The sequence below is a fragment of the Amborella trichopoda genome, chromosome 1, assembly GCF_054954075.1.
Source record: "Amborella trichopoda isolate Santa Cruz 75 chromosome 1, AtrichopodaSantaCruz75HAP2 v2.0, whole genome shotgun sequence".
NCBI classification, from domain to species: domain Eukaryota; kingdom Viridiplantae; phylum Streptophyta; class Magnoliopsida; order Amborellales; family Amborellaceae; genus Amborella; species Amborella trichopoda.
Genome location: NC_142336.1, coordinates 18,263,697 through 18,276,196, shown reverse-complemented (window position 1 = coordinate 18,276,196; position 12,500 = coordinate 18,263,697).

Here is a 12,500-nt window from a genome sequence, read left to right as displayed (position 1 = left end):
CGTCTCGAGCCGCCCCTCCCCGAGTCCCGTCGTCCGTCCACCCGCGACCCGCTATGACCCATCTCAGCACCCCGTGGCCGGACCGGGAGCCGCAAAACGGCCATAAAAAAACCGCGCGCGCACACGCGCGCGCGCACACGCGCGCGCGCACGCACGCGACGCGCAAAGCGCACACGGCACACGGCACTTAGGCACTTTGGCACGACGCACGCACGCGCGCACCGCGGTGGGTTCGCCGAGCTCGAGTCTGCCCACAACCCGCAGTCCACCGCGGGGACCTCGACCCACACGGCGCGGGTGCGCCATGCTCGGGCCAGCCGGAGGCACTCGCGGCACGGTGGGACTCGACGCCCAACCCGATGCCCGCCGACCATGGTGCGTGGGTCTTCCTAGCTCGGGCATCCCGCCGAGGCCCCATGCCTTCGGCCTTGCCTGTGGTGATGCACCCAGGCAGGCATCGCGGTGCAACCAGGTGGTGGGGGTAGTGCACGGGGGGACCGTATGCCAGTTCTGCCCCATCAGGTGCCACCCAGGAAATTCTCGTGTTTTAAGCCTTAAAACATACTTGAGGGGGATGGGGAGGCCCCCTCAAGTTGCCTTCGATGGACCCGTCTCGAGCCGCCCCTCCCCGAGTCCCGTCGTCCGTCCACCCGCGACCCGCTATGACCCATCTCAGCACCCCGTGGCCGGACCGGGAGCCGCAAAACGGCCATAAAAAAACCGCGCGCGCACACGCGCGCGCGCACGCACGCGACGCGCAAAGCGCACACGGCACACGGCACTTAGGCACTTTGGCACGACGCACGCACGCGCGCACCGCGGTGGGTTCACCGAGCTCGAGTCTGCCCACAACCCGCAGTCCACCGCGGGGACCTCGACCCACACGGCGCGAGTGCGCCATGCTCGGGCTAGCCGGAGGCACTCGCGGCACGGTGGGACTCGACGCCCAACCCGATTCCCCTTCAGACATACTGCGTGGGTCTGCTCTAGCACACCCCGGTGCCCCTTCGGGCATACTACGTGGGTCTGCCCAGCCGGTCAGGCTGTACTCCTTCGTGACGCCTTTTGCCTTGACAAACACCTCGGTGCCCAACTTGCAAACTACGTGGGTGTGTCTTGATGGGGCAACCCGTAAGCCTCCGCGGCACCGTGTGCCTAGGCGCTCACCGCGGAGCCCTCAACCCATACGGTAATGTTGCGCCCTTCCTCAGCAGACTTGTGGTCCCTCGATGCGTTTCGCCGAGGCAAACAGCTTAGTGCTCACCACGCATACTGCATGGGTGTGCCTTGCCTCGACTGACTTGTATGTCGTGGACGCATTGTGCCCAGGCGCTCGGCTTAGTGCTCACCACCCATACTGCGCGGGTGTTCTCATCTCGGGCAACCTGGATGCCATTGTTGCGTTGTGTCTAGGCACACACCTTGGTGCACGTATGGCATATTGCTTGGGTGTGCCTAGCTCGACGACTGACAGGCCCTCGCGATGCCGTGTACCTAGGTGCACACCTCGGTGTCCACCAGGCAAACTGTGCTGGTGTACCTTGCTCGGGCTACGCTTATGCCATCGTTGCACCATGTGCCTAGGTGCACACCATGGAGCCCTCAACCCATGCTACGTGGTTTTGCCTAGCTCGTTCATCCCACCGGCCCTGGAGCCTCCTTGCCTTCAACCTTGCGTGTGGTGGTGATGCACTCCAAGATGCAACATTGTGCACTGAGGTGGTTTGGGTCGTGTTGAGGCCAAATATATGCTACTTTGACCCCCAACAGGTGTCACTCAGGAATGTCTGTTGTTTTAAGCCATGAAACATAATTGGGAAGGGTGGGAAACAGGTTGGGACGAGGCTGAGGTATGTGATTTGTGCTAGGCATGCTGCCTAGATGTGCTCTGTTAAGTCGCACAGCTCGTCGCCACGTGCATAGGAGCACACCTCGCTGCCCACCTGGCAAACTGCGTGGTTGTGCCTTGTTCGGGCAACCTGCAAGCCATCACGTCGCCGTGTGCCTAGGCGCACACGATGAAGAGCTCGACCCAAACTACGTAAGGTTGCCTTGTTCGGGCCGACCTATGGACCCTAGATGCGCTGTTCCATGACGCACACCTCAGTGCCCACCTGGCATACCTCGCCGGTGTTCTCAGCTCAGGCAACCCGTTGGCCTTCATCCCACCGAGAGCCTAGGTACACACCTCGGTGACCACCAGGCAAACTGCGTGGGTGTGCCTAGCCAGTCAGCCCGTACTCCTTCGCGATGCCTTTTGCCTAGCGGCACACCTTGGTGCCCTTCAGGCAAACTGCGTGGGTGTGCCTTGATGGGGCAACCCGTATGCCTCCGTGGCACGGAAGGCAAACTGCGTGGGTGTGCCTTGATGGGGCAACCCGTATGCCTCCGTGGCACCTTGTGCCTAAGCACACACCGCGGATCCCTCAACCCATACTGCAATGTTGTGCCTTACGTCAGTAGACTTGTGGTCCCTCGTTGCGTTGCGCCGAGGCAAACAGCTTAGTGCTCACCACGCATACTGCATGGGTGTGCATTGCCTCGGCTGACTTGTATGCCGTGGACGCATTGTGCCCAGGCGCTGTGCGTAGTGCTCACCACCCATGCCGATTGGGTGTTCTCATCTCGGGCAACCTGGAGCCCATTGTTGCGTTCTGCCTAGCCACACACCATAGTGCACACATGGCATACTGCTTGGGTGTGCTTAGCTCGGCGACCGGCAGGCCCTCCCGACGTCGTGTACCTAGGTTCACACCTCGGTGTCCACCAGGCAAACTGTGCAGGTCTGCCTTGCTCGGGCTACTCGAATGCCATCTTGGCACCGTGTGCCTAGGTGCACACCATGGAGCTTTCAACCCATCTTGCGTGGGTTTGCCTAGCTCGTTCGTCCCACCTGCCCTCTAGGCTCCCTGCCTTCAACCTTGCGTGTGGTGGTGATGCACTCCAGGATGCAACATTGTGCACTGAGGTGGCTTGGGTCGTGTTGAGGCCAAATGTATGCTAGTTTGACCCCCACCAGAAGTCACTCAGGAATGTCTGGTGTTTTAAGCTATGAAACATAATTGGGAAGGGTGGGCAACAGGTTGGGACGAGGCTGAGGTATGTGATTTGAGCTAGGCGTGCTGCCAATGCGTGGGTGTGTCCTTCTCTTGCTTACCTGTGGACCCTCGATGCGCTCTGTCAAGTCGCACAGCTCGTCGCCACGTGCATAAGAGCACACCTCGCTGCCCCCCTGGCAAACTGCGTGGTTGTGCCTTGCTCGGGCAAACCTCAAGCCATCACGTCGCCGTGTGCCTAGGCACACACGATGAAGCCCTCAACCTAAACTTCGTGGGGTTGCCTTGTTCGGGCTGACCTATGGACCCTAGATGCGCTGTTCCATGACGCACACCTCAGTGCCCACCTGGCATACCTCGCGGGTGTTTTCAGCTCAGGCAACCCGTTGGCCTTCATCCCACCGAGGGCCTAGGCACACACCTCGGTGACCACCAGGCATACTGAGTGGGTGTGCCTGGCCGGTCAGCCCGTACTCCTTCGCGATGCCTTTTGCCTTGGCGCACACCTTGGTGCCCACCTGGCGAACTGCGTGGGTGAGCCTTGCTGGGGCAACCCGTATGCCTCCGCGGCACCCTGTGCCTAGGCACACACCACGGATCCCTCAACCCATACTGCAATGTTGTGCCTCACGTCAGCAGACTTGTGGTCCCTCGATGCGTTGCGCCAAGGCAAACAGCTTAGTGCTCACCACGCATACTGCCTGGGTGTGCCTTGCCTCGGCTGACTTGTATGCCGGGTATGCATTGTGCCCAGGCGCTCGGCTCGGTGCTCACCACCCATACCGAGCGGGTGTTCTCATCTCGGGCAACCTGGAGCCCATCGTTGCGTTGTGCCTAGCCACACACCTTAGTGCACACATGGCATACTGCTTGGGTGTGCTTAGCTCGGCGACCGGCAGGCCCTCTCGATGCCGTGTACCTAGGTGCACACCTCGGTGTCCACCAGGCAAACTGTGCAGGTGTGCCTTGCTCGGGCTACGCGAATGCCATCTTGGCACCGTGTGCCTAGGTGCACACCATGGAGCTTTCAACCCATCTTGCGTGGGTTTGCCTAGCTCGTTCGTCCCACCTGCCCTCTAGGCTCCCTGCCTTCAACCTTGCGTGTGGTGGTGATGCACTCCAGGATGCAACATTGTGCACTGAGGTGGCTTGGGTCGTGTTGAGGCCAAATGTATGCTAGTTTGACCCCCACCAGAAGTCACTCAGGAAAGTCTGGTGTTTTAAGCTATGAAACATAATTGGGAAGGGTGGGCAACAGGTTGGGACGAGGCTGAGGTATGTGATTTGAGCTAGGCGTGCTGCCAATGCGTGGGTGTGTCCTTCTCTGGCTTACCTGTGGACCCTCGATGCGCTCTGTCAAGTCGCACAGCTCGTCCCCACGTGCATAAGAGCACACCTCGCTGCCCCCCTGGCAAACTGCGTGGTTGTGCCTTGCTCGGGCAAACTTCAAGCCATCACGTCGCCGTGTGCCTAGGCACACACGATGAAGCCCCCAACCTAAACTTCGTGGGGTTGCCTTGTTCGGGCTGACCTATGGACCCTAGATGCGCTGTTCCATGACGCACACCTCAGTGCCCACCTGGCATACCTCGCGGGTGTTTTCAGCTCAGGCAACCCGTTGGCCTTCATCCCACCGAGGGCCTAGGCACACACCTCGGTGACCACCAGGCATACTGAGTGGGTGTGCCTGGCCGGTCAGCCCGTACTCCTTCGCGATGCCTTTTGCCTTGGCGCACACCTTGGTGCCCACCTGGCGAACTGCGTGGGTGAGCCTTGCTGGGGCAACCCGTATGCCTCCGCGGCACCCTGTGCCTAGGCACACACCACGGATCCCTCAACCCATACTGCAATGTTGTGCCTCACGTCAGCAGACTTGTGGTCCCTCGATGCGTTGCGCCAAGGCAAACAGCTTAGTGCTCACCACGCATACTGCCTGGGTGTGCCTTGCCTCGGCTGACTTGTATGCCGGGTACGCATTGTGCCCAGGCGCTCGGCTCGGTGCTCACCACCCATACCGAGCGGGTGTTCTCATCTCGGGCAACCTGGAGCCCATCGTTGCGTTGTGCCTAGCCACACACCTTAGTGCACACATGGCATACTGCTTGGGTGTGCTTAGCTCGGCGACCGGCAGGCCCTCTCGATGCCGTGTACCTAGGTGCACACCTCGGTGTCCACCAGGCAAACTGTGCAGGTGTGCCTTGCTCGGGCTACGCGAATGCCATCTCGGCACCGTGTGCCTAGGTGCACACCATGGAGCTTTCAACCCATCTTGCGTGGGTTTGCCTAGCTCGTTCGTCCCACCTGCCCTCTAGGCTCCCTGCCTTCAACCTTGCGTGTGGTGGTGATGCACTCCAGGATGCAACATTGTGCACTGAGGTGGCTTGGGTCGTGTTGAGGCCAAATGTATGCTAGTTTGACCCCCACCAGAAGTCACTCAGGAAAGTCTGGTGTTTTAAGGTATGAAACATAATTGGGAAGGGTGGGCAACAGGTTGGGACGAGGCTGAGGTATGTGATTTGAGCTAGGCGTGCTGCCAAAGCGTGGGTCTGGCCCGCTCTGGCTTACCTGTGGACCCTCGATGCGCTCTGTCAAGTCGCACAGCTCGTTGCCCACCTGGCAAACTGCGTGGTTGTGCCTTGCTCGGGCAACCTGCAAGCCATCACGTCGTCGTGTGCCTAGGCGCTCACGATGAAGCCCTCCACCCAAACTTCGTGGGGTTGCCTTGTTCGGGGTGACCTATGAACCCTAGATGCGTTGTTCCATGACGCACACCTCAGTGCCCACCTGGCATACCTCGCGGGTGTTCTCAGCTCAGGCAAACCGTTGGCCTTCATCCCACCGAGGGCCTAAGCACACACCTCGGTGACCACCAGGCACACTGCGTGGGTGTTCCTAGGCGGTCAGCCCGTACTCCTTCGCGATGCCTAGGCGCACACCTTGGTGCCCACCCGGCGAATGGCGTGGGTGTGCCTTGATGGGGCAACCCGTATGCCTTTGCGGCACCTTGTGCCTCGACGCACACCGCGGATCCCTCAACCCACACAGCAATGTTGTGCCTTACGTCAGCAGACTTGTGGTCCCTCGATGCGTTGCGCCGAGGCAAACAGCTTAGTGCTCACCACGCATACTGCATGGGTTTGCCTTGCCTCGGCTGACTCCTATGCCGTGGACGCATTGTGCCCAGGCGCTCGGCTTTAGTGCTCACCACCCATACCGAGCGGGTGTTCTCATCTCGAGCAACCTGGATCCCTTCGTTGCGTTGTGCCTAGCCACACACCTTAGTGCACACATGGCATACTGCTTGGGTGTGCTTAGCTCGGCGACCGGCAGGCCCTCCCGATGCCGTGTACCTAGGTGCACACCTCGGTGTCCACCAGGCAAACTGTGCAGGTGTGCCTTGCTCGGGCTACGCGAATGCCATCTTGGCACCGTGTGCCTAGGTGCACACCATGGAGCCTTCAACCCATGTTGCGTTGGTTTGCCTAGCCCGTTCGTCCCACCCCCCCTCGAGGCTCCCTGCCTTCAACCTTGCTTGTGGTGGTGATGCACTCCAGGATGCAACGTTGTGCACTGAGTTGGCTTGGGTCGTGTTGAGGCCAAACGTATGCTAGTTTGACCCCCAACGGGTGTCACTCAGGAATGTCTGGTGTTTTAAGCCGTGAAACATAATTGGGAAGGGTGGGCAAATAGGTTGGGACGAGGCTGAGGTATGTGATTTGTGCTTGGCGTGCTGCCAAAGCATGGGTGCGGCCTACTTTGGCTTTACCGTGGACCCACGATGCGCTCTGTCATGTCGCACAGCTCGACGCCACGTGCCTAGGAGCACACCTAGCTGCCCACCAGGCAAACTGCGTGGTTGTGCCTTGCTCGGGGAACCCGCAAGCCATCACGTCGCCGTGTGCCTAGGCGCAATGGACGAAGCCCTCAACCCATACTGCGTGGGGTTGCCTTGTTCGGGCTGACCCGTGGACCCTAGATGCCTTGTTCCATGGCTCACACCTCGGTGCTCTCCTGGCATACCTCGCGGGTGTTCCCAGCTCAGGCAAACCGTTGGCCTTCATCCCACCGAGGGCCTAGGCACACACCACGGTGACCACCAGGCACACTGCGTGGGTGTGCCTAGGCGGTCAGCCCGTACTCCTTCGCGATGCCTAGGCGCACACCTTGGTGCCCACCTGGCGAATGGCGTGGGTGTGCCTTCATGGGGCAACCCGTATGCCTCCGCCGCACCTTGTGCCTCGGCGCACACCGCGGATCCCTCGACCCATACTGCAATGCTGTGCCTTACGTCAGCAGACTTGTGGCCCCTCGATGCGTTGCGCCGAGGCAAACAGCTTAGTGCTCACCACACGTACTGCATGGGTGTGCCTTGCCTCGGCTGACTTGTATGCCGTGGACGCATTGTGCCCAGGCGCTCGGCTCAGTGCTCACCACCCATACCGAGCGGGTGTTCTCATCTCGGGCAACCTGGAGCCCATCGTTCCGTTGTGCCTAGCCACACACCTTAGTCCACACATGGCATACTGCTTGGGTGTGCTTAGCTCGGCGACCGGCAGGCCCTCTCGATGCCGTGTACCTAGGTGCACACCTCGGTGTACACCAGGCAAACTGTGCAGGTGTGCCTTGCTCTGGCTACGCGAACGCCATCTTGGCACCGTGTGCCTAGGTGCACACCATGGAGCCTTCAACCCATGTTGCGTTGGTTTGCCTAGCCCGTTCGTCCCACCCCCCCTCGAGGCTGCCTGCCTTCAACCTTGCTTGTGGTGGTGATGCACTCCAGGATGCAACGTTGTGCACCGAGTTGGCTTGGGTCGTGTTGAGGCCAAACGTATGCTAGTTTGACCCCCAACGGGTGTCACTCAGGAATGCCTGGTGTTTTAAGCCATGAAACATAATTGGGAAGGGTGGGCAAACAGGTCGGGACGAGGCTGAGGTATGTGATTTGTGCTTGGCGTGCTGCCAAAGCATGGGTGCGGCCTGCTTTGGCTTTACCGTGGACCCACGATGCGCTCTGTCATGTCGCACAGCTCGACGCCACGTGCCTAGGAGCACACCTAGCTGCCCACCAGTCAAACTGCGTGGTTGTGCCTTGCTCGTGCAACCCGCAAGGCATCACGTCGCCGTGTGCCTAGTCGCACACGACGAAGCTCTCAACCCATACTGCGTGGGGTGGCCTTGTTCGGGCTGACCCGTGGACCCTAGATGCCTTGTTCCATGGCTCACACCTCGGTGCTCTCCTGGCATACCTCGCGGGTGTTCCCGGCTCAGGCAAACTGTTGGCCTTCATCCCACCGTGGGTCTAAGCACACACCTCGGTGCCCACCAGGCATACCGCGTGGGTTTTCCCAGCCGGTCAGCCCGTACTATCGCGACGCCTTTTGCCTTTGCGAACACCTCGGTGCCCAATTGGCAAACTTCGTGGGTGTGTCTTGATGGGGCATCCCGTGTGCCTTCGCGGCACCGTGTGCCTTGGCCCACACAGCGGAGCCCTCAACCCATACTGCAATGTTGTGCCTTACCTCTGCAGACTTGTGGTCCCTCGATGCGTTGTGCCGAGGCAAACAGCTTAGTGCTCACAACGCATACTGCGCGGGTGTGCCTTGCCTCGGCTGACTTGTGGACCGTCAACGCGTTGGGCACAAGCGCCGAGCTAAGTGTTCACCACCCATACCGCGCGGGAGTTCTTATCTCGGGCAACCTGGAGCCTATTGTTGCGTTGTGCCTAGCCACACACCATAGTTCACACGTCTTACTGCTTGGGTGTGTTTAGCTCGGCGACCGGCAGGCCCTCTCGATGCCGTGTACCTAGGTGCACACCTAGCTGCCCACCAGGAAAACTGCGTGGTTGTGGCTTGCTCGGGCAAGCCGCAAGCCATCACGTCGCCGCGTGCCTAGGCTTACACGACGAGGCCCACAACCCGTACTGCGTTGGGTTGCCTTGCTCTGGCCGACCCATGCACCCTAGACGCGCTATGCCGTGGCGCACACCTCGTTGCCCGGGTGGCATACCTCGCGGGTGTTCCCAGCTCAGGCAACCCGTTGGCCTTCATCCCACCGTGGGCGTAGGCACACACCTCGGTGCCCACCATGCATACTGCGTGGGTGTGCCTAGCCGGTCAGCCCGTACTCCTTCGCGATGCCATATGCCTAGGCGCACACCTCGGTGCCCACCTGGCAAACTGCGTGGGTGTGTCTTGATAGGGCAACCCCTACGCCTCCGCGGCACCGTGTGCCTAGGCGCACACCGCGGAGCCCTCAACCCATACTGCAATGTTGTGCCTTACCACGGCAGACTTGTGGTCCCTCGATGCATTGTGTCGAGTCAAACAGCTTATTGATCACCACGCATACTGCACGTGTGTGCCTCGCCTCGGTTGACTTGTGGACCGTCGACGCTTTGTGCCTAGTCGCACAACTTAGTGCTCACCACCCATACCGCGCGGGTGTTCCCTGCTCTGGCAACCTCGAGCCCATTGTTGCGTTGTGCCTAGCCACACGCCTTGGTGCACACATGTCATACTCCTTGGGTGTGCTTAGCTCGGCGACCGGCAGGTCCTCGCCATGTCGTGTACCTAGGTGCACAGCTCGGTGTCCGGTAAACTGGGCAGGTGCGCCTTACTCGGGCCACGCGTTTGCCATCGTGGCGCCTTGTGCCTAGGTGCACACAATGGAGCCCTCATCCCATGCTGCGTGGGTTTTGCCTAGCTCGTTCATCCCACCGGCCCTCGAGGTTCCCTGCCTTCAACCTTGCGTGTGGTGGTGATGCACTCTAGGATTGCAACATTGTTCACTGAAGCGGCTTGGGTCGTGATGTGGCCAAATGTATGCTAGTTTGACCCCCAACAGGTGTCCCTCAGGAATGTCTGGTGTTTTAAGCCATGAAACATTATTGGGAAGGGTGGGAAACGACAGGTTGGGACGAGGCTGAGGTATGTGATTTGCGCTAGGCTTGATGCTAAAGCGTGGGTGTGGCCTGCTCTGGCTTACCCGTGGACCCTCTATGCGCTCTGTCATGTCGCACAGCTCGACCCCACGTGCCTTAGGAGAAAACCTCGCTGCCCACCAGGCAAACTGCGTGGTTGTGCCTTTCTCGGGCAACCCGCAAGCCATCACGTCGCCGTGTGCCTAGGCGTACACGACGAAGCCCTCAACCCATACTGCGTTGGGTTGCCTTGCTCTGGCCGACCCATGCACCCTAGACGCGCTATTCCATGGCGCACACCTCGGTGCCCACGTGGCATACCTCGCGGGTGTTCCCAGCGCAGGCAACCCGTTGGCCTTCATCCCACCTCGGGCCTAGGCACCCACCTCGGTTCCGACCAGGCATACTGCGTGGGTGTGCCTAGCGGGTCAGCCCGTACTCCTTCGCGACGCCCTTTGCCTAGGCGCACACCTCGGTGCCCACCTGGCAAACTGCGCGGGTGTGTCTTGATAGGGCGACCCGTACGCCTCCGCGGCACCGTGTGCCTATGCGCACACCGCGGAGCCCTCAACCCATACTGCAATGTTGTGCCTTACCTCGGCAGATTTGTGGTCCCTCCATGCATTGTGCCGAGGCAAAAAGCTTATTGCTCACCACGCATACTGCACGTGTGTGCCTCGCCTCGGCTGACTTGTGGACCGTCGACCCATTTTGCCTAGGCGCACATGTTAGTGCTCACCACCCATACCGCGCGGGTGTTCCCAGCTCCGGCAACCTGGAGCCCATTGTTGCGTTGTGCATAGGCACACCGCTTGGTGCACACATGGCATACTGCTTGGGTGTGCCTTGCTCGGCGCCCGATAGGCCCTCGCGATGCCGTGTACTTAGGTGCACACCTCCGTGCCCACCAGGCAAACTGTGCTGTTGTGCCTTGCTCGGGCTACGAGTAGAGGCCAACGTGGCACAGTGTGCCCAGGTGCACACCATGGAGCCCTCAACCCATGCTGCGTGGGTTTGCCTTACTCATTCATCCCACCGGCCCTCGAGGGTTCCCTGCCTTCAACCTTGAGTGTGGTGGTGATGCACCCTAGGATGCAACATTATGCACTGAAGTGGCTGGGGTCGTGATGAGGCCAAATGTATGCCAGTTTGACCCCCAACAGGTATTGCTCAGGAATGTCCGGTGTTTTAAGCCATGAAACATAATTGGGAAGGGTGGGCAACAGGTTGGGACGAGGCTGAGTTATGTGATTTGTGTTAGGCGTGCTGCCAAAGCGTGGTTGTGGGCTGCTCTGGCTTACCCGTGGACCCTCGATGCGCTCAGTCAAGTCGCACAGCTCGACGCCACGTGCCTAGGAGCACACCTCGCTACCCACCAGGCAAACTGCGTGGTTTGGCCTTGCTCGGGCAACCCGCAAGCCATCACGTCGCCGTGGTGCCTAGGCGCACACGACGAAGCTCTCAACCCATACTGCGTGGGGTTGCCTTGCTCGGGCTGACCCGTGGACCCTAGATGCGCTGTTCCAAGGCGCACACCTCGGTGCCCACCACCTCGGTGCCCACCAGGCATACTGCGTGGGTGTGCCTAGCCGGTCAGCCCGTTCTCCTTCGCGACCCCGTTTGCCTAGGCGCATACCTCGGTGTCCACCTTGCAAACTGCGTGGGTGTGACTTGATGGGGCAACCCTCACGCCTCCGCGGCGCCGTGGTCCTAGGCGCACACCGCGGAGCCCTCATCCCATACTCCAATGGTTTTCCTTACCTCGGCTGACTTGTGGTCCCTCGATGCGTTGTGCCGAGGCACATAACTTAGTGCTCACGACGCATACTGCACGGGTGTGCCTCGCCTCGGCGTACTTGTAGACCGTAGATGCATTGTGCCTAGGCGCACAGCTTAATGCTCGCCACCCATACCGCGCGGGTGTTCCCAGCTCGGGCAACTTGGAGGCCCTTGTTTCGTTGTGCCTAGGCACCCACCTGCGAGCACACCAGGCGTACATTTTGGGTGTCCCTATCTCGGCGACCGGCAGGGCTTCACGATGCCGTGTACCTAGGTGCACACCTCGGTGTCCACCAGCAAAACTGTGCGGGTTTGCCTTGCTCGGGCTACGCGTAGGCCAACGTGGCACCGTGTGCCTAGGTGCACACAATGGGGCCCTCAACATATGCTGCGTGGGTTTGCATTGCTCGTTCATCCCGCCGGCCCTCGAGGCTCCTTGCCTTCAACCTTTCGTGTGGTGGTGAGGCACCTAAGGATGCAACATTGTGCATTTAGGTGGTATTGGGTCGTGATGAGGCCAGATGTGGGTTAGTTTGACCCCCCAACAGGTGTCACTCAGGAATGTCAGGTGTTTTAAGCCATGAAACATAATTGGGAAGGTTGGGCACCAGGTTGGGACGAGGCTGAGGTACGTGATTTGGGCAAGGCGTCATGCCAACGCGTCGGTGTGGGCCTGCTTTGGCTGACCCGTAGACCATCGATGTGTTCTGCCTAGTCGCACACCTCGGTGCTCGCCACCCATG